Genomic DNA, 21,781 nt, shown 5'->3' on the forward strand with positions numbered 1-21,781 from the left:
TTGCTTCCATGTCCTGGCTATTATAAACAGTGCTGCGTTGAACATTGGGGTACACGCGTCTCTTTCAATTCTGGTTTCTTCGGTGTGTATGCCCAGCAGTGGGATTGCTGGGTCATATGGCAGTTCTATTCCCAGTTTTTTAAGGAATCTCCACAGTGTTCTCCATAGTGGCTGTACTAGTTTGCATTCCCACCAACAGTGTAAGAGGGTTCCCTTTTCTCCACACCCTCTCCAGCATTTATTGCTTGTAGACTTTTGGATAGCAGCCATTCTGACTGGTGTGAAATGGTACCTCATGGTGGTTTTGATTTGCATTTCTCTAATAATGAGTGATGTTGAGCATCTTTTCATGTGTTTGTTAGCCATCTGTATGTCTTCTTTGGAGAAATGTCTGTTTAGTTCTTTGGCCCATTTTTTGATTGGGTCGTTTATTTTTCTGGAATTCAGCTGCAAGTGTTGCTTGTATATTTTTGAGATTAATTGTTTGTTGCTTCATTTGCTATTATTTTTTCCCATTCTGAAGGCTGTCTTTTCACCTTGCTTATAGTTTCCTTTGTTGTGCAAAAGCTTTTAATTTTAATTAGGTCCCATTTGTTTATTTTTGCTTTTATTTCCAATATTCTGGGAGGTGGGTCATGGAGGATCCTGCTGTGATTTATGTCGGAGAGTGTTTTGCCTATGTTTTCCTCTAGGAGTTTTATAGTTTCTGGTCTTACGTTTAGATCTTTAATCCATTTTGAGTTTATTTTTGTGTATGGTGTTAGGAAGTGTTCTAGTTTCATTCTTTTACAAGTGGTTGACCAGTTTTCCCAGCACCACTTGTTAAAGAGATTGTCTTTTCTCCATTGTATATTCTTGCCTCCTTTGTCGAAGATAAAGTGTCCATAGGTGCGTGGGTTTATCTCTGGGCTTTCTATTTTGTTCCATTGATCTATATTTCTATCTTTGTGCCAGTACCATACTGTCTTGATGACTGTGGCTTTGTAGTAGAGCCTGAAGTCAGGCAGGTTGATTCCTCCAGTTCCATTCTTCTTTCTCAAGATTGCTTTGGCTATTCGAGGTTTCTTATATTTCCATACAAATTGTGAAATGATTTGTTCTAGCTCTGTGAAAAATACCATTGGTAGCTTGATAGGGATTGCATTGAATCTATAGATTGCTTTGGGTAGTATACTCATTTTCACTATATTAATTCTTCCAATCCATGAACACGGTATATTTCTCCATCTGTTTGTGTCCTCTTTGATTTCTTTCATCAGTGTTTTATAGTTTTCTATATATAAGTCTTTTGTTTCTTTAGGTAGATATATTCCTAAGTATTTTATTCTTTTTGTTGCAATGGTGAATGGTATTGTTTCCTTAATTTCTCTTTCTGTTTTCTCATTATTGGAGTATAGGAATGCAAGGGATTTCTGTGTGTTAATTTTATATCCCAGCATTTGCTTTTTAAATCCATGTTATCTTTAACATCAGAAATTAGGACATTCAAAGAGAATATTTTATGAATTAATGTATTTTAACCCATGAACTGTTCAAACCTGAAATTTATTCTTCCAGTCAAGAAGAACTGTTTGTTCATTTTGTTTATTCAAAAGTATGAGGAATAACCCTTGTTTATATAAATATGAAAAATTACATTGCAATTGATTGAATAATTTGCCCTGTAAGGCCTTATACTCCTAGATAAGAATGGATCTTACTTTTTAAATAGTTTCTGTATTGAAACTTTACATAGTGAAATTCCCATGGACTAATAAAGCCTACACACGTCTATCCACTGCTACAACTGACCACAAGCTAACACATTATCGTATCTGTTTCCTATCTTATGATGTGTTATGAAGTCCATTTTGTGTCACTCTTTAGTTCCCTTTCCTCTAGTTTACCTTAGATATGGTAATTTCCATGAACTGGTGTATATCTTGTCTATATGTTTACACTTTATATAGACCCTTTGATTTTTTATGATATAGAATTTTTGTGTTTTCAAGTTTACATAAATGGTGTCATGCTGAATGAAAATTATACAGTATTATTTATTTAATGTTCTTGAAGTTTTTCCATATTGATACATATAGTTGGGAAACTTTATTTCAACAATTGATTAAGTGCTATTTTTAGAACACATTTATAAATCAAATTACTTAATTCCCTAGCAATGGACTTCATTGCAACAATGCTACAATGTATAATCACATGCATCTTTGTGAACATTTTTAACAGACTCCAAGGCATTTTCATACCAGTGTAACTGTGTTGGTAAAGCATCAACATTCTACTTTACTGAGTATTTTCAAACTGTTATTGTTGGAATTATGCCTATGCTCTAAATTCAGTACAGATTTTCTTTACGTTCTTCTACTAGTCTTGTTGATTCTCTGTGGAACCACACTGTCACTTCAAAACGATGATGTGCTTTCTATGTTTGATTTTTTTTTCTTGTATTTACTCAAATTATGCTCCTGCCATTGTTTAGACATACCTTTGAATCATCAAACTCTATTGGGACTGTGTGAAGAGAGGTTTACGTAAAGTGGATTTTTTACAATCTGAGCCATTGGTTCAGTTCAGTTCAGTCACTTAGTGTGTCCAACTCTTTGCGACCCTGTGGACTGCAGCTCACCAGGCCTCCTTGTCCATCAGTAATTCCCGGATTTTACTCAAACTCATTGAGTCGGTGATGCCATCGAACCATCTGAGCTATCGGGGAAGCCCTAATACTTTCTAAAACAGACTATTAAATAACTTCCTGGTTTTGATAGCTTGTAGGGGAGTGTTCTTCACTGTATCAGTACAAGACAGATCAAGTGTGCAAAAAAGGGTAAGAATATAGAAGATTAAAACAATATATATAAGACTGCATATTTTAGGAATACACATTGAAATCTACACCTGATGATATATAATACGCATTCACCTTAAGTATATAGCACATGCCCAAATAATTATTAACAAAACCAATCACATCCAGCTGAAAATCTGTTTTCAATGTTATTAAATACCTCTTTGGTTAAAGGAGAAACACTACATAAAATTGCTTAAATTTTAAAAGATGAGAAAAAAATACTACTTAAATCAGAGTCTATGGGATGCACTTAAAAGCAGCAAGTACAAAACACCTCATTGCACTAAAATTTTGTATCCATAAATATGAGGAGATGGAAAACATAAGTAAAATTCTTAGATCATAAAACTAGACAAAGAACAACAACATAAGCTAGTGAGCACAAAAAATAATGATTAAACAGAAAGCTATGAGTTAGAAAAATGAAAAAACAATAGATAAATTTAACAGATGAAAATTCTATTTAAAAAAATTACAAATAGACAAACCACTATTCAGCTTCATTTTTAAAAGGTAGAAAGCACAAATAAAAAAATAATAAATAAGGAGAAGTAATACTGAATAAGAAAAAATAAAATAAAAATAAGCAGTTATCAGTGTCTATTGCCAGACCTATTTGCAAATAAACTTGAAAACCCAGATGAAGCGGATAACTTCCTATGGAAACTCAGATTGCCACCTCTGATCTTATATTACTAGAAAGCTGAAAATATATAATAATAGAAGAAATAAAAATAGTTAAGAAACTACCCAACCAAAAACACCAAGGTCAGACAGTTTCAGATGAGACTCCAGAAAATCTTCAAAGATTAGATAACCTCAATGCTCTACAAATTATTCCTGAACATTGAAAGGAAGAAAACTTCTTAGTACCTTTTTTTTTTAACATCAGTAAAGCATTAACACCAAAATTAGGTAAAAACCAATATAACAACAACAACAAACCCTACAGATTAATATGACATTAATATCAGTGTAAAATGCCAAATAAAATGTTAGAAAAGAGTATCTAGCACCGCTTTGATGAAATAATACATAATTAACAAGTGGGATCTATTACACAAGTGAAAATTTGGTTCAACATTAGAAAATCTATTAATATCATACAGTACATTCATAGATCTAAAGAAAATCATACAATTGTCACTACAAATTCTGAAAAGATATTTGACAAGATCAAACCTTCATGATTAAAAAAAAAACTACTAAATTACAAGAAAACACAAAAGTGTTAAAAACTGCTGATGAACTGGGAGAAAATATTTACAAACTATCCTACAAAGGGCTAATTTTCCTAATGTTTAGAGCATTCTTCTTGGGCTCCAAAATCACTGCAGACAGTGACTGCAGCCACAAAATTAAAGACGCTTGCTCCTTGGAAGAAAAGCTATAACAATCCTAGACAGTGTATTAGAAAGCAGAGACATCCCTTTGCTGACAAAGGTCCAGATAGTCAAAGCTATGGTTTTTCCAGTATTCACATACAAACGTGAGAGTTGGACCTTAAAGAAGGCTGAGCACTGAAGAACTGATGTTTTCTAACTGTGATGCTAGGGAAGACTCTTGAGAGTCCCTTGGATTGCAAGGAGATCAAACCAGCCAATCCTAAAGGAAATCATCCCGGAATACTCATTAGAAGGACTGATGCTAAAGTTTAAGCTCTAACACTTTGGACACTTGATGTGAAGAACCAACTCACTGGAAAAGACCCGATGCTGGGAAGACTGAAGGCAGGAGAAGGTGGGGACAAAGGATGAGATGGTTTGATGGCATCACAGACTCAATGGACATGAGTTTGAGCAAACTCCAGGAGATGGTGAAGGATAGGTAAGCCTGGTGTGCTGCAGTCCAGGGGGTTGCAAATAGTTGGCCAAGACTGAGCAACTGTACAACAAAAGAGTATTCTTAAAAGTTAGGAAGATGAAAAACACTAATAGAAATTGTGAAAAGCACACAAAGAGACACTTGAAGAAAAGCTGTAAAAATGGTTTTCAAATATATGAAGAAATATTCAAAATCCCCCTTATCTGGGCAAATGTAAATTAAAATAATAGTAAATTCCATTCTCTGTTTATCTAACTAGTAAAAAATACATAACAACACATTCTGTATAAGGTTGTGGGAAAACACACTAAAATATTGTTGCTTGATATGCAAATTAGTATAAAAATGTGGAAAATTTGACAATATCTAAAAAACTATGTATACATTAGACTTCTGATCTAGTATCATCCAGGAATCTACTTAAATATACATATATAACAATATGAAAACACATATGTGTAAGGTTATCCACTTTGACATTGTTTGCAATAGTCAAATGTTGGAAAAATTCTAAAGGTCCACACTTTAGAAGAGTGGTTGAATCTATTATGCTACACCTACTATGTAACTATTAAAACAAGATATCTCAGAGCTGATTTGGAGTTATCTTTAGGACATACTATCAAGTGAAGTAATCAAAGTACAAAGTATTAATGATATACTTCTCTTCATGTAAGAAATAAGGATATCTACTCACGTGCAAAAGGAATTCAGAAAGAACAAAAAGTTCAGAAAGTTAATAAGTTACCTACAGAGGGTGGATGTGAAAGTGGTGGAAAAAGAGATTGAAGAGAGAGCACTATTTCTTGAAGGGCTGAAATAAAACAGATATGTGGGCAAAGTGCCTGAGGTCCTTATATATTTTGCCTTCTAGGTGCATGATATATTCCATTCTAGTCCTGGTTCTGACTTTTTGTATAGCTTTGACTTTTAAAACCATAGTAATATTTTACATATAAACATACAAACATACATATACATATAAAATTAGAGAAGCAACAAGGATTTAGAAGAATTCAAGATATAATTCAGCAGTAACAAAGAGATTATTTACATTGCAAATGAAGAACATAACCATACCAAACAAGGTGGGAAAAATAACAAAGTGATCTAAAGCTAAAACCAAAAATGGTGGTGGTGTTGGTTTAGTCACTCAATCGTGTCCAACTCTTATGACTCAATGGACTGTAGCCCATCAGTTCCTCTGTCCATGGGATTTTCCAGGCAAGAATACTGCAGTAGGTTGCCATTTGCTTCTCCAGGGACTGAATCCAGGTCTCCTGAATTGTAGGTGGATTTTTTACTGACTGAGCCACCAAGGAAGCCTAAATACTGCACTGAAGTTAATAAATCTGCTTTTCATAGGTATCCAGTTACCCACTTTGTAGCTAGCTTATATGTATACTAGGATTAAACTAATAAGTAAAGGTATGGTAGATATTGAGAGTCATGTTTTCATGTTAAAGAAACAAGTTACAGACAAGGGAAAGAGAGGACAAGAATGAATATTGTGGTATTGGACTGGAGTCAGAGACATCAGCATAAACTCATAGTTTTATTTATATACAACACACACACGTGTGTGTGTATACACATACAGGTGGAGAAATAAATACATGTAAATGTATGTAAGTGGGTTAGCATATATGCATATGTTTCATGGTTTTGCTCACTGAGAGTAGGCTTCTAGATGCAATGACATCTCACTAGTAATAAGCACATCTACAGCCAAGAGCTAGCTTTCTAGATACCATTTTCCAATTAAAGGGACAAAGGCTCTTTTAAGAAGAAATTGAAACTAGGGCTGGGACAGGGGGAAATGAGGCTGGAACATCTTCTGATGCTATATAACATTCAATTTCTCAAAAAAATGAATGGGGCATTTTGGAAGGACTGATGTTGAAGCTGAAACTCCAATACTTTGGCCACCTGATGCCAAGAGCTGACTCATTGGAAAAGACCCTGATGCTGGGAAAGATTGAGGGCAGGAGGAGAAGGGGACAACAGAGGATGAGATGGCTGGATGGTATCACCGACTCGATGGACATGGGTTTGGGTGGACAAGGAGGCCTGGTGTGCTGCGATTCATGGGGTCGCAAAGAGTCAGACATGACTGAGCGACTGAACTGAACTGAACTGAAGCAGCCAATCAAACAGAGGTCTCAACAACCAAGTTGGAACAATTTAGGATCAACAACAACAACAAAAAAAGCAGGTTTGAATTACATCCATATAACACAATAAAAATTAGTGAGTCCATATGATTTACAAATCTCTACATATCCATACTGATATGTGTGTGTGTACATGTATGAGAGAGGTAGGGAGCTCTTAAGTACACAACAATTCCAATTAATAAATGTAAAGAAATGAGAGAAACACAAAATAATCATTAAACAAACACCACAGAAATAATTGATGAAATCATGATTCAACAATAAAATCAGTGGGCAAAACCTTGGAGAGAAACAGGATATTAACAGTCTCAAAGGATCTTCCTCAGTATATTTACTGATTACAAAAGAAAAAAAGAATGCTTTATAATAGAGAAACACAGCAGCTATCCCCTTAACCAAGGTAAGATTAACGTCATTAGAAAAAACATATCAACATCAGGTAACCCCTTATAAAGTGCACTGACTGGACATAATAAATACACGTGATATTCTTACCCCAAATACCCAACCCAACCTAATCATTAGAAAACATCAACAAACCCCAACTGAGATACAATCTATAAAATAATAGACCAGAATTCTTCAAAAGTGTGAAGGATATGAAAGACAGAAAATAATGGGAAACTGTTAAAGATTAAGCAGACAAAAAATTAAATGCAATGTGGGATCCTCACTTGGATTCTAAAATTAAAAAATGACATTAAGGAGGAAAAAAAGCTGGTGACAGTCTAATGATATCTGTAGTTTAGTTATTTGTATTACACTAGTATTAATTGGGAGAAGGAAATGGCAACCCACTCCAGTATTCTTGCCTGGAGAATCCTAGGGACGGCGGAGGCTGGTGGGCTGCCATCTATGGGGTCACACGGAGTCGGGCACGACTGAAGCGACTTAGCAGCAGCAGCAGCAGCAGCAGCAGTATTAATTACCTGATTTTGATCATTGCATTATGGTTTTGTAACGATAATGAGAAGCCAAATAAAGAACATGCCTATACTATTTCAACAACATGTTTATAAGCCTAATATTACTTCAACATACAACTGTAAAAAATGAATGAAAACTCAATAATCTGTTGGATAATGTCAAATAATTTAATGCTCGTAAGAAGGTAAAGAATCTGCTTGCAATGCAGAAGACCCAGATTCAATTCCTGGGTCAGGAAGATCCCTCAGAGTAGGAAATGGTACCACTCCAGTATTCTTGCCTGGAGAATTTCATGGACACAGGAATCTGGCAGGCTACAGTCCATGCGGTTGTAAAGAGCTGGACACAACTGAGTGCCTGCAATGCGGGAGACCTGGGTTAGATCCCTGGGTTGGGAAGATCCCCTGGAGGAGGGCATGACAACTCACTCCAGTATTCTTGCCTGGAGAATTCCCAAGGACAGAGGAGCCTTGCAGGCTGCAGTGCACAGGTTTGCAACAAGTCTGACACGACTGAGTGACTAAGCATGCATACACGCATGAGTGATTAACACAATAATTAGAATCTTGGCAGAAGAGAAGAAAGAGAATAGGACCCAAAAATCTGTGAAGAAATATGGACAAAAATTCCCCTAAATTGATGTGCAATATCAACCTACAAATCTAAAATGTCCAGCAAAGCCCAAGCAAGTGAAATCAAAGATGACTGTGCATAGATACACCACCATACAGAGGAACTCCATAAACTGTTGAAAACCAAAGTATCTCAGGGCACAATAAAATTTATTTATGTTTCCAGTTATTTTCTACAGCTTGTCAATGTTGTATGGAAAAAGTGACAACTTGTATACTTTTAAACAAATGCAGAGAGACTCATGAATTCCTTCTGACAGTTTATGCCTTTTAAAATTCTCATTAGCCACTCAAATTTTTCTAAAACTTTATGACAGGTAACATAATAGCATCTTGGCAGCATACTCTATACTGTACTTTTCAATGTTTCTTGCACCAGAAATTCTTGTGGGTTTTTTTGGATATTTATAATTGGGTAATTTCATGACATGTAAAATAAAACTTTGCCCAAAGCATGTTGCTCATTTTTCTGCAGAAGTCCTTCTTATTTCACATTTTCTTCAACCAAACTCTGAAACTGTTATTTCTCCTTTACCTATCATATCCTACATCTACTCAATTAGCATCTTTCATTTCATCCATTCCAAAGAGTTTCTTTAAATATTATTGAGAAATAAAACAGTAAAAGTTCAAAGACTACAAGTCATTAACTGTGCACATATAAGAGATTAATTTACCTAAATCAATGGAGAAATTACAAACAATACCCAAACTGACATTCAATGAACTTCTTGAATATTAACACTAACTCATTCTTATCTGTACTCCCTCCTCTTAAAGATTGTAAATATGTCCAATAAGCCTAAAATCTTAATTACTGATATTTTTAAACCATATTTTGTAAATTGTCCTTTTCTCTTAGAGTTTTCTGATCTTCTTGATTCTATTGTGATTCACTTGTTTGCTTCATTTCACTCCTGCTTTTTTTTTTTTTTGGTTTTGACCCATATCTGATCTACTATTAACATTAGTTTTTATTATTTTGAATATCACTTCCATTCTGAGATTTCAACAAGCATTCCTTGAGCTAGCAAACCTTCTTCATAATATGAGAAGTTGGCAACTTGACTATCTACCTCTAGGAAGAAAAAATTCGTGATTAGAGTACAGAATCATGGAGAGCATCTTTGAGAAATATTAAAAGGAATGATGTGTGAGTCAGCATTTTATGATGGTTTATGACCAATTTAAGTACCACCTCATACTTGTTCCCCAAGTTACACTTCAAATGCAAATCAGAGTTTAACAATTTATCATACTTATATAGAAAGCTTAAACTATATTTAGATCTACTGATGCAGTCTGAAAGGTAGTCACATCAGAATTATCCTCCATGAGTAATTTGGGCATTCTTATTTCCTTACTGATTTTTTAGAAAATGTGCCAACTCCTTAGTCATTAACTCTATTTCCTGTGGAGATGTGGGGCAGACTTCAAGAGAAATGCAAATACTAGCTACAGCCATCTCCTCAGATTTAACAAGAGGAAAATCCACAGCTATATGACTCTGGACTTCTGCCATAAGCAATCTCGAATAAATAACTCTGAACTTAGGATATATGGGCACATTGAAATTCAAATGAGGGCTTCAGAGTTGCAAGGTTCATTTAAACAGCCCAGGATAAAACATGTTTAGCAGCACTCTCAAATCTCTAACCCAGATTTTCTGGGGCTCCTGCCTGTCTGTATCCAATTTAACTCTAAAATAACTCTACTTATTCTGTGTATTAGCATTATGTGGATTAAAGAAATTATTTAAAGTAAATTAATAATGGATGAGTTGTTGATAATAGAAAATGTTTCCTCAGAAAATCATTAATTAGGCAAAAATCTACTACACAAAAGCACACAAATTGATTTGATTTACTCAATGAAATTTCCTTGATTTTTATTTGTTGCATCTTCCAGTAATTTCTAATGTGTGTGAAAGTGAAAGTCTCTCAGTCGTGTCCGACTCTTTGCTACCCCATGGACTATACAGTCTATGGAATTCTCCAGGCCAGAATACTGGAGTGGGTAGCCTTTCCCTTCTCCAGGGGATCTTCCCAACCCAGGGGTCGAACCCAGTCTCCCGCATTGCAGGGGGATTCTTTACCATCTGAGCCACAAGGGAAGCCCAAGAATACTGAAGTAGGTAGCCTATTGCTTCTCCAGCGAATCTTCCCGACCCAGGAATCGAACTAGGGTCTCCTGCATTGAAGGTGGATTCTCTACCAACTGAGCTATCAGGGAAGCCCTAATGTGTGTAGTAGACAAAAATGAAAACCATATTACCTTCATTAAGAACTGTAAATAAGGTGACCATATAATTCTTCATTCAAACCAGAAAACTTCTGAGAATGATGAAAATTACTTTAGAATAACTCATAAGTTATAAGTGTCCTAAGAAAATCAAGACATATGGTCCCTTAAGTTTTGGAAGGTGTATATGTACTTAATTTTATTAAAGTAACAAATGTTACTAATGATTAATCTATACCACTGATCCTCCTACTCTCACAAATGGAGAAGAGTGTTCAAAATAAAACAGATAATATGGATTGATGTTATTTTAACTGATTCAGTCTTAAGAAGTTTTAAATTCTTCTCATTTTTTGTGGCATTTGAAAGACAGTTGGCAATTATTTCTCGGTTTCTAAAGCTAATCTTCTACTTAGATTTTATTCAAGCAAAGGAAATACAGATCATATTTAACAGAAGTTTAATTCTGATGCAAATCAAATTTATATGGGATTAGGAGGGAAGTTTTTGTTGTTCAGTCGTGTCTGATTCTTTGTGACCCCATGGACTGCAGCATGCCAGGCTTCCCTGTCCTTCACCATCTCCTGGAGCTTGCTCACACATTGAATCAGTGATGCCATCCAACCATCTTGTACATTGTCATTCCCTTCTCCTCCTGCCTTCAATCCTTCCCAGCATCAGGGTTTTCTCAACTATTTTTAAAGCTCAATGAACTCTATCACTGTAGTGATTTGTTGTTGTTCAGTTGCTCAGTCATTGTCCAACTCTTTGCAACCCCATGGACTGCAGCATGCCAAGCTTCCCTGTCCTTCACCATCTCCTGGAGTTTGCTCAAACTCAAGTCCATTGAGTCAATGATGCCATTCAACTATCTCATCCTCTGTCGCTCCATTCTCCTTCTGCCCTCAATCTTTCCCAGCATCAGGGAATTTTAGTGTAGTAGGTTTTTAGTTTAGTGGATTTTAGTAGTGATTTTTAGTGTAGTAAATTTTCATTTCATTTTCATTTCACAGTTTTTCACTGTGCATCATTACATGTGTATTTATATTTGGTCCCTTACAGTTACTAGTCTGAGGGCTAAATATTTCACTGGAAAAATCAAACTGGCTGCCACAGATTTTAGTAAGTCAGGTTATTCCTTTGATACAGAGATGTGGGGCAGACATTTAACATTCAGTGTGGCATCTTATAGCCCTTAGCCACACAGTCATTGTGGCTTTTGAGAAGAGATCCAAAATAAATTCCTTCCAAAACCTCTTTTACCTAAGTCAATCTTCATTATAAAATTGAAAGTTACTTGCGATGATTGGCTATATTAAGTTTTTCTGTAATTTGATTTCAAATTCTAGGTGGGAAAATGATTATTTTTGTCTCAGAGCTAGAAGAGAATAGAACTAAGTGTATTGTTATTGTTGTACCTAATAGGTATGTTACATCCCTGAATCTCCCACAAATCATCATTCCATTCTTTAACAGGACTCAAATTGCAAGACAACTGATATTCTGTTATATCCCTGCTACGATTCCAATAGCCCATTCTGCAAAGCAGAGGCTGTCCTAGATCAAATTATGTAATCATGTAACTATGCTCTTGAACAGTTTAAAAAAGAAAGAACATTTTTTTCTTTTAAGAGTTGTTGTTCTGGAAAGTTGCACTTTCTTTTCCATTGCCCACACTTTCAGGAAATATTTTTATTTTTTTCCAAGTATATATATATATATATATATATATATATATATATATATATATAATCTGATCATGTGATTTTTGCCTACAAGATATCTATTATGCCTCACCCTATGCCTGAAGCTTTTTTAAAAAATGATGAAATAATTCTCAACTTTATTTTCTCATCCCAAATCAATCTGATTGTAAAAAAATAACCATTTATTTAACTAATAATTCTAAGTAGAAAACTCCCATATTGTGAAGAATTATGATTTGTTTTCTAAACATAAGTTATTATGTGACTTTTTGTTCAACTCTTTTGGCAACCTGTGATTCATGTCAAAATCTGTCTTAAAATGAAACTTCTGAGGACCAAAAAAGTATTTTCAACTTGTTTTGGACAGTACAAAATATGTCACTAGATGCAGTTTTGAGGATTAAGTATATTTTTGGTTCACAAAAGTAACATGTCCCTTGAGGACAATCTGTCTCCAACTAGATTGGCAGCACTACCATAAATTAGTTTTTTGTTTTTCTTTAGCTCCTTGATATAGATATAGTAGTTGTTTAAAGTCTAAATACAATCTGAAATACATCTAGTTATTAATTTCATTTTTTGTTGAACAAGTTGGCTTATACTTTGTGTATATTATATTTCCCTTAGTTGTAAAATTAGTTTTACTCTTTGGAAAAAGCTAGATTTTTTACTATACAAAGTTGTAGTACAACTCTACGTTGGAAGAGTGGACTTAGAAGCAGAGAATGGCTAACACTTCTGAAGCTATTTACATTTCAGCATTAAGAGAGTATTTAATTGGTGACTTTGGTGCCCTGAAAGGCTGGAATGAGTGCAGTGTCTGACTAATGCACCTGCTGAATTATCTAAAATAGTTTCTCTTTCAGTAGAAGAGAGGTTTCAGTTATACATGTCATTTATGCATGTACTACTCCCATTGAAAATTAAAGGTAGTTATGCTGCACTTCAGCATAAGGTAGTTCATGTACTTGCCAAAATGGATGATACATAGGCACCTCTTTAAATGTCTGTGTCTATAGAGAGCTCTCTGCCTACATGTGATTTTTCACATCTTGGCTTACACTTCCAAATGCAAATCCAACATGAAGGGACATGGTGAATATATTATACTTCTTCATGTGTTTATTTTTTAATGAAGCAAAATGATACAACAAAAAAATTGAGGGTGTAATTTAATTAATTTGTAAGAGGTTTAATTCAGTTCTTAAAATGAGATTCTAATGTCTATTTTATTCCAGTTACATCCCTTTATACTTAAAATTGTATTTAGAAAAAAAATTTATTTAATGAATGGAAACAGATGAATTCCTTCACTTTCTGTCTGGCTGGTAATAACTGAGGGATGGACTAAGTTGTGTACTAATGATGCTCCAGCCAATCATATAATTACTTTCTTAAAAATACATTAATTAAAACACAGTGTCTTCCCTGTTCACTTTGACCTACATTTTTGGAAGAATGGAAATCTTGGTTTAGAAATTGATTAGAATCCTATTAGGCAGAAAAGATGAGGAGTTGAAATATATTGGATTATTTATATTCAAGTTACTATAATAGTAAAGCTAAATCCACAGCCATGGTATGTTCTCAGAGAAAATAGTTCCATCCAGTATATGGCAAAGCAATATCTTCTCATAGACTGGATATACACCATTTTCTTGAATTTAATGGGGAGATTATTCAGAGCAAAATTCTATTTGTTTTATTGTCAAGGCATACGTCACTCACCCAGTGAGAGACAGAATATTCAAAACTGAGTCTTCTCCTTATTCTTTATGACTGTCAGTAGTTCCCAGATTCTCTACAGAACAGGGTTCTGTGCTCTCTTTAAATTGCCCTATTATCTAATCTTCTACATAAGAGAAATTTTAATTTATCTGAGAAATGACAATGTAATGATGAAACTGTGGAATAATTTACTAAGCTTTCTCATAGCTATTCATGATGAAAGTAATGATTACAAGTTTTTAAAATAATAGTTTGTATACAAATGAATTGATAATATAGCATCCTTATAATCCAGATTAGATTATAATCCCTTTTCATGTAACTGCTTTCATCTTTCTCACATATGCTAATGAATAATTGATAACTGCAGAGAGAAATGGCAGAGTGGTGTTGGAACTCATAAACTATAACTTGACTGATTGTCAGCAATGTTTTCTAAAATTCTGAAATCTTCAATTTCTATTTTAATTCAGTTTAACAAACACTGTTTTGTGAGTGATTAGATGATTTTGGTGACACAAATATGCAACTTCCCAAGTGGTTATTGCCTCCTATTTCTAGATTTCCACAATGGTTCCTCAACATTGGAAATAAAATTGACCTCTTAGAAAGCTCAAAGCCATTCAGCTGTACTGAGTCCTAGCAGTTACAAGTATGTAATGATGATGCCAATTTTTTTTTTCCTCTTTACAAACTCTTTGTTGAGAGCTGACTTTCAGTAGATCACAGGAAGGGAGCTGCTCCGCTACTGTATTGAAAACCCCACACAGAGGCAGGTCCTCTACCAATGATTTAGCTTTCAGTTCAGTTCAGTTCAGTTCAGTTCAGTCGCTCAGTCATGTCCGACTCTTTGCGACCCCATGAATTGCAGCACGCCAGGCCTCCCTGTTCATCACCAGCTCCCGGAGTCTATCCAAACCCATGTCCATCGAGTCATTGATGCCATCCAACCATCTTATCCTCTTTCGTCTCCTTCTCCTCTTGCCCCCAATCCTACCCAGCATTAGGGTCTTTTCCAATGAGTCAACTCTTCTCATGAGGTGGCTAAAATATTGGAGTTTCAGCTTCAACATCAGTCCTTCCAATGAACACCCAGGACTGATCTCCTTTAGGGTGGATTGATTGGATCTCCTTGCAGTCCAAAGGACTCTCAAGAGTGTTCTCCAACACCACAGTTCAAAAGCATCAATTCTTCGGTGCTCTGCTTTCTTTATTGTCCAACTCTCACATCCATACATGACCACTGGAAAAACCATAGCCTTGACTAGACGGACTTTTTTTGGCAAAGTAATGTCTCTGCTTTTAAATGTGCTATCTAGGTTGGCCATAATCCTCCTTCCAAGGAGTAAGCGTCTTTTAATTTCATGGCTGCAATCACCATCAGCAGTGATTTTGGAGCCCAGAAAAATAAAGTCTGGCACTGTTTCCACTGTTTCCCCATCTATTTCCCATGAAGTGATGGGACCAGATGCCATGATCTTAGTTTTCTGAACGTTGAGCTTCAAGCCAACTTTTTCACTCTCCTCTTTCACTTTCATCAAGAGGCTCTTTAGTTCTTCTTCGGTTTCTGCCATAAGGGTGGTGTCATCTGCATATCTGAGGTTATTGATATTTCTCCCGGCAATCTCGATTCCAGCTTGTTTTTCCTCCAGCCCAGCATTTCTCATGATGTACTCTGCATATAAGTTAAATAAGCAGGGTGACAATATACAGCCTTGACGGACTCCTTTTCCTATTTGGAACCAGTCTGTTGTTCCATGTCCAGTTCTAACTGTTGCTTCCTGACCTGCATACAGGTTTCTCAAGAGACAGGTCAGATGGTCTGGTATTCCCATCTCTTTCAGAATTTTCCACAGTTTCTTGTGATCCACACAGTCAAAGGCTTTGGCATAGTCAATAAAGCAGAAATAGATGTTTTTCTGGAACTCTCTTGCTTTTTCGATGATCCAGCGGATATTGGCAATTTGATCTCTGGTTCCTCTGCCTTTTCTAAAACCAGCTTGCACATCTGGAAGTTCACGATTCACGTATTGTTGAAGCCTGGCTTGGAGAATTTTGAGCATTACTTTACTAGCATGTGAGATGAGTGCAATTGTGTGGTAGTTTGAGCATTCTTTGGCATTGCCTTTCTTTGGGATTGGAACGAAAACTGACCTTTTCCAGTCCTGTGGCCACTGCTGAGTTTTCCAAATTTGCTGGCATATCGAGTGCAGCACTTTCACAGCATCACCTTTGAAGATTTGAAATAGCTCAACTGGAATTCCATCACCTCCATTAGCTTTGTTCATAGTGATGCTTTCTAAGGCCTACTTGACTTCACATTCCAGGATGTATGGCTCTAGATGAGTGATCACACCATCGTGATTATCTTTGACTCCCCACAAACGTGAAGCAGGTAATGGGCAAGTGGGTGGCCACCTTTCCAGACACCTGAGTTTCAGGATGAAGAATTCTCTGCACTAGACCCAGGTCCCGATGCATGGTGGGGAAAAAGGTAGGGTGCACTGCACTGCATCTCAAGTGAAAAGTGAAAGTGAAAGTCACTCAGTAACATCCAACTCTTTGTGACCCCATGGACTATATAGTCCATGGAAATCTCCAGGCCTGAATACTGGAGTAGGTAGCCTTTCCCTTCTCCAAGGGATCTTCCCAACCCGGGGATCAAACCCAGGTCTTCCATATTGCAGGCAGATTCTTTACCATCTGAGCCACAAGGGAAGCCCAAGAATACTGGAGTGGGTAGACTATTCCTTCTCCAGTGGATCATCTTGGCCCAGCCAAATTTTTTTCTAAACCATATATGGTTGAGACCTGCAGCAACATAACTCCTAAAATATTCAGTCATGCAAACAAAAATAACTCAACAGCCTAAGTCTACAAATAAGTTTAGATTATATTTTTTGATTCATTCCTATTCTTCACACTTAATTGATGATTCTTCATCTAGCCTTCTCCCCTAAAATTCATCCTATTTATATGTACTTGCATTCATTTTATAACAGATGTATTGATTTTCATATCATACTACATTGAAGAGTGACATTTCCATAAAGATGACTGCATACTTCACTGGATATTTGACTACCAGGAACTTTGAGAAGGCATTTTATCTATTTGGGATGCTGAAATATGGTATATCCACAGCACTAGCTAGTTGTTTCATACTAGTTTCATATATAACATTTATAAATCAAATGATTTACATGAGAATGTGATATTGGTAGAATGAGAATGAGAATGTGATATTGGTAGAAGTGTACATCAGGTAAAAAACAGTAATTATATGTACTTTTGTATTAATTATAATCTGACTGCTTTTCATATTCATGAGTTCTTAGTTCAGTCACTCAGTCATGTCTGACTCTTTGCCACCCCATGGACTGCAGCACGCCCGGCCTTCCTGTCAATCACCAACTCCCGGAGTTTACTCAAACTCATGTCCATTTAGTCTGTGATGCCATCCAATCATCTCATCCTCTGTCGTCCCCTTCTCCTCCTGCCCTCAATCTTTCCCAGCATCAGGATTTTTTCCAATGAGTCAGGTCTGCACATTAGGTGGCCAAGTATTGTAGTTTCAACTTCAGCAACAGTCCTTCCAATATTCAGCACTGATTTCCTTTAGGATGGACTGGTTGGATCTCCTTGCAGTCCAAGGGACTCTCAAGAGTCTTCTCCAACAACACCATTCAAAAGCATCAATTCTTTGGCGCTCAACTTTCTTTATAGTCCAACTCTCACATCCTTACATCGGAGAAGGCAATGGCACCCCACTCCAGTACTCTTGCCTGGAAAATCCCACGGACGGAGGAGCCTGGTAGGCTACAGTCCATGGGGTCGCGAAGAGTCGGACACGACGGAGCGACTTCACTTTCACTTTTCCCTTTCATGCACTGGAGAAGGAAATGGCAATCCACTCCAGTATTCTTGCCTGGAGAATCTCAGGGACGGCGGAGCCTGATGGGCTGCCGTCTATGGGGTCGCACAGAGTCGGACACGACTGAAGCTACTTAGCAGCAGCAGCACATCCTTACATGACTACTGGAAAAACCATAGCTTTGACTAGACAGACCTTTGTTGGCAAAGTAATGTCTCTGCTTTTTAATATGCTGTCTAGGTTGGTCATAGTGTTTCTTCCAAAGAGCAAGCGTCTTTTAATTTCGTGACCGTAGTCACTATCTGCAGTGATTTTGGAACCAAAAAATTAAGTCACTGTTTCCATTGCTTCCCCATCTATTTGCCATGAAGTGATGAAACCAAATGCCATGATCTTAGTTTTCTGAATGTTGAGTTTTAAGCCAACTTTTTCACTCTCTTCTTTCACTTTCATCAAGAGGCTCTTTAGTTTTTCTTCATTTTCTACCATAAGGGTCATGTCATCTGCATATCTGAGGTTATTGATATTTCTCCTGGCAATCTTGAATCCAGCTTGTGCTTCATCCAGCCCAGCATTTCTCATCATGTACTCTGCATATGTTAAATAAGCAGGGTGACAATATACAGCCTTGACTTCCTGTTTTCCCAATTTGGAACCAGTCTGTTGTTCCATGTCCAGTTCTAACTGTTGCTTCCTGATCTGTATACAGATTTCTCAGGAGGTAATTTAGGCGGTCTGGTATTCCCATCTCTTTCAGAATTTTCCACAGTTTATTGTGATCCACACAGTCAAATGCTTTGGCATAGTCAATAAAGCACAAGTTCTTAAAACATACAAAAGAATCTATGAGTCCATTAGTCTCTCTCAGGATGTTTACTAATTGCAATGCCCCACCCCTCTAAATTTCTATTTCATAGCTCTAGCTTTGTCTTCTTTTACATGTTTTAACACTGCCTCTTTCAGTGGGTCACATAATTATTAGAATGTAGGTTTCAGGAAATGAAAATTACTGTCATATTCTTGATTCATAGACCTCTATCTAGAAGAGAGTTTTCTTTTCTCTGCATGTTCCTCAGTGTGCTGCAACTGGTCATTTTTTTTTTTTAATCAAAATGATAAGCGTGGAATTGTAACTAGCAATATTGTAGCTTACAAGAATTCTAGATATTTGGAGTACTTTATACTTATGGGACATTCTGCTTTTCTAATTTATAAATTCTTAATAGAAATTTAAATTATATTTCGCCTGGAGAGGAAATGGAAACCTACTGCAGTATTCTTGCCTGGGAAATCCCATTGATAGAGGAGCCTGGTGGGCTGCAATCCCCTGGCGGGGTTGTAAAAGAGTCTGATATGGCTTAGCAACCAAACAACGTAAACTTTTACATTAAAATATTGTGTCATTTGTACAGTATTTACTTGCAGAAGAGCTACATAGTTTTGTGACTAGTTCTATAACAGTTACTTGCTAAAAATTTTAATGTAATGTGTGACATCTACCTATATACTAAATAATAATAATCAACCTACAATTCTATGTTAGGTTCCCATTACACAGCATAGTGATTCAAGATTTCTTTATATTTTAAATGATCACCATGACAAGTTATTTACATTCATCACCATAAAAATATATGTAGCTTTATTCATTAAAAAACAAGTGTATAGAGCAGAATAGCTGAACTTGAAGTAATATGAGAAACTGTTGGGGATTCCCTGGTGACTCTGATGGTAAAGAAAGTGAAAACTGAAAGTGTTACTCACTCAGTCCTGTCCAACTCTTTGTGAACCCATGGATTATAACCCATCAGACTCCTCTGTCCATGGAATTCTCCAGGCAAGAATACTGGAGTGGGTTGCCATTCCCTTCTCAAGGGGATATTCCCAACCCAGGGACTGAACCCTGGTCTCCTGCATTGCAGGCAGATTTTTCACAATCTGAGCCACCAGGAATCCACTTGCAATGCAGGAGACTTGGGTTCGATCCCTGGGTTGGGACAATCCCCTGGAGAAGGGAATGGTTACCCACTCCAACATGAGGGAACTGGCAGAAAAATCTCTGCTTAATTAGGTTCTCTTATTGCATGCAAAAATACTGTAAAATTGTAATTGCTACTTGTAATCATACTTTATTTGGTGATATATTGATACAAAAGCATAACCTGAGAAATTCTAACCTAATCATGGAGAAGAGAAAGTTATAATAGAGCAAAAATAAGAAGAAAGAGGAGAAATTTACTAGATAAAGGAAAAGAAAATATTCTTTTCAAAGGAAACAGCATCTGTAAAGACACTTATAGTGAGATTAGATGTACTAGGAACAAGGTAGGAAATACAGGAAGTGGCTAGACCATACAAAACCATCCAGCATATTAAAGATTTGTCTTTTTGTCCTGGGAGCATAGCAAACCTATTGAGGTATTTTAATTAGGTATAGAGGGCATGGGTACAGGTGTCAGCTACATGACCATGGTTCTGTTTCTAAAGCATCACTGCCTGCTTTTAGGTGACTGTATTAAAAATAGACTGAATTAGGAGTCCATAGATGGGGATGCATAGCTGTTCGAAACCATCCTTTGACATATTTCACTAGCTGTGCAATGAAGAAGGAATCAAAGCCTTACATCACTAAAATTATTAATCACACTGTTATCTTAGCGTGTACTACAAATATGTCCACTTAGATCAATCAGGAAATGATAAAATAATGTGCCAATGAGGACAATATCAAAAACTCTTAAACTTTTATCATTGACGAATAACTGCTTCACTTGAGAGTGATGCTGAAGAATGTTCAATTAGATCTGTCTGTGTGATCAAATATAATACTTCCTTTTCCAGGAAAAAGAATCTCCCTGTCAGGTCACTGTTTTCCATAGCTTTGATAAAAGCTTAATTCCTGATCTGATGCTTAAATTCATTAAATTCAAATTCTAACTATATAGCCTCTTTCTTTCAGTTAAGAAACTAACATATATTTCAAGTGTTATACTTCAGAATGGCGATAATTTGGATGGTGAAAACGTTTAGGCTTTTGGAATATCCTGAATGAAAACATAATATTGACAGTTCCCATACAAAACTGGAAAAAGGCACCAAAAAAAAAAATATATGTGTGTGTATATATATATATCTGGGGAAAGTTACTCCCAGAACTAATTTTATAACAGAGATAATATTTTATCAAATAATCTCAAGGAAATTGAGATTTTAGAACTCATAAAGTGTATTTATGATTCAAAACTAGATAAAACAGCTTGACTGATCAAGCTGATTTTATTGGCTGTATTTAGATTTTAGGCATGAAAGTACAAAATTGACTTGTTCTCAAAACGTCAAAGGCTGAGAATGCTGTAAAGTAATTCTGACATAACTCTCCCCATTTGTCACTCATCCACTGTGTTTAGATAACAGATATGCAAGCTATAGAGCAAGCTTATGAAAGAAATTTGAATAATACCCCTGAGGACACATGTGCTCATTTTGTATATCATTATATTCCATGTCATGAACTTAATACCATCTGTAAGAAAGTAACTGCAGTGACAATTTTCCCAAGAAGATACAGGTGCCTGCTGAGATGGATCCAGGGCTGGCTGGTGTCTGGCCCACGCTATGATCCTGTGGGGTGGCTGATGAAGCACAGCCCGATGCTCCTAATACCACTGCAGGCAGCGTCCCACCACCCCACCCCCACACTGATGGTGATCTCTCCAACTGCTGTGGACAAGCAAGGCTGAAGAAGCTTTGGCTGTTCTTAAGGCAGCCAGCAGCATGAGTTTCAACTTTTTTCAAAATTTTATTTTGTGTTTTACTCATAGTGAGAA

The sequence above is a fragment of the Giraffa tippelskirchi genome, chromosome 12, assembly GCF_054371585.1.
Source record: "Giraffa tippelskirchi isolate mGirTip1 chromosome 12, T2T-mGirTip1v1.2.pri, whole genome shotgun sequence".
In the NCBI taxonomy this organism is placed as follows: Eukaryota; Metazoa; Chordata; class Mammalia; order Artiodactyla; family Giraffidae; genus Giraffa; species Giraffa tippelskirchi.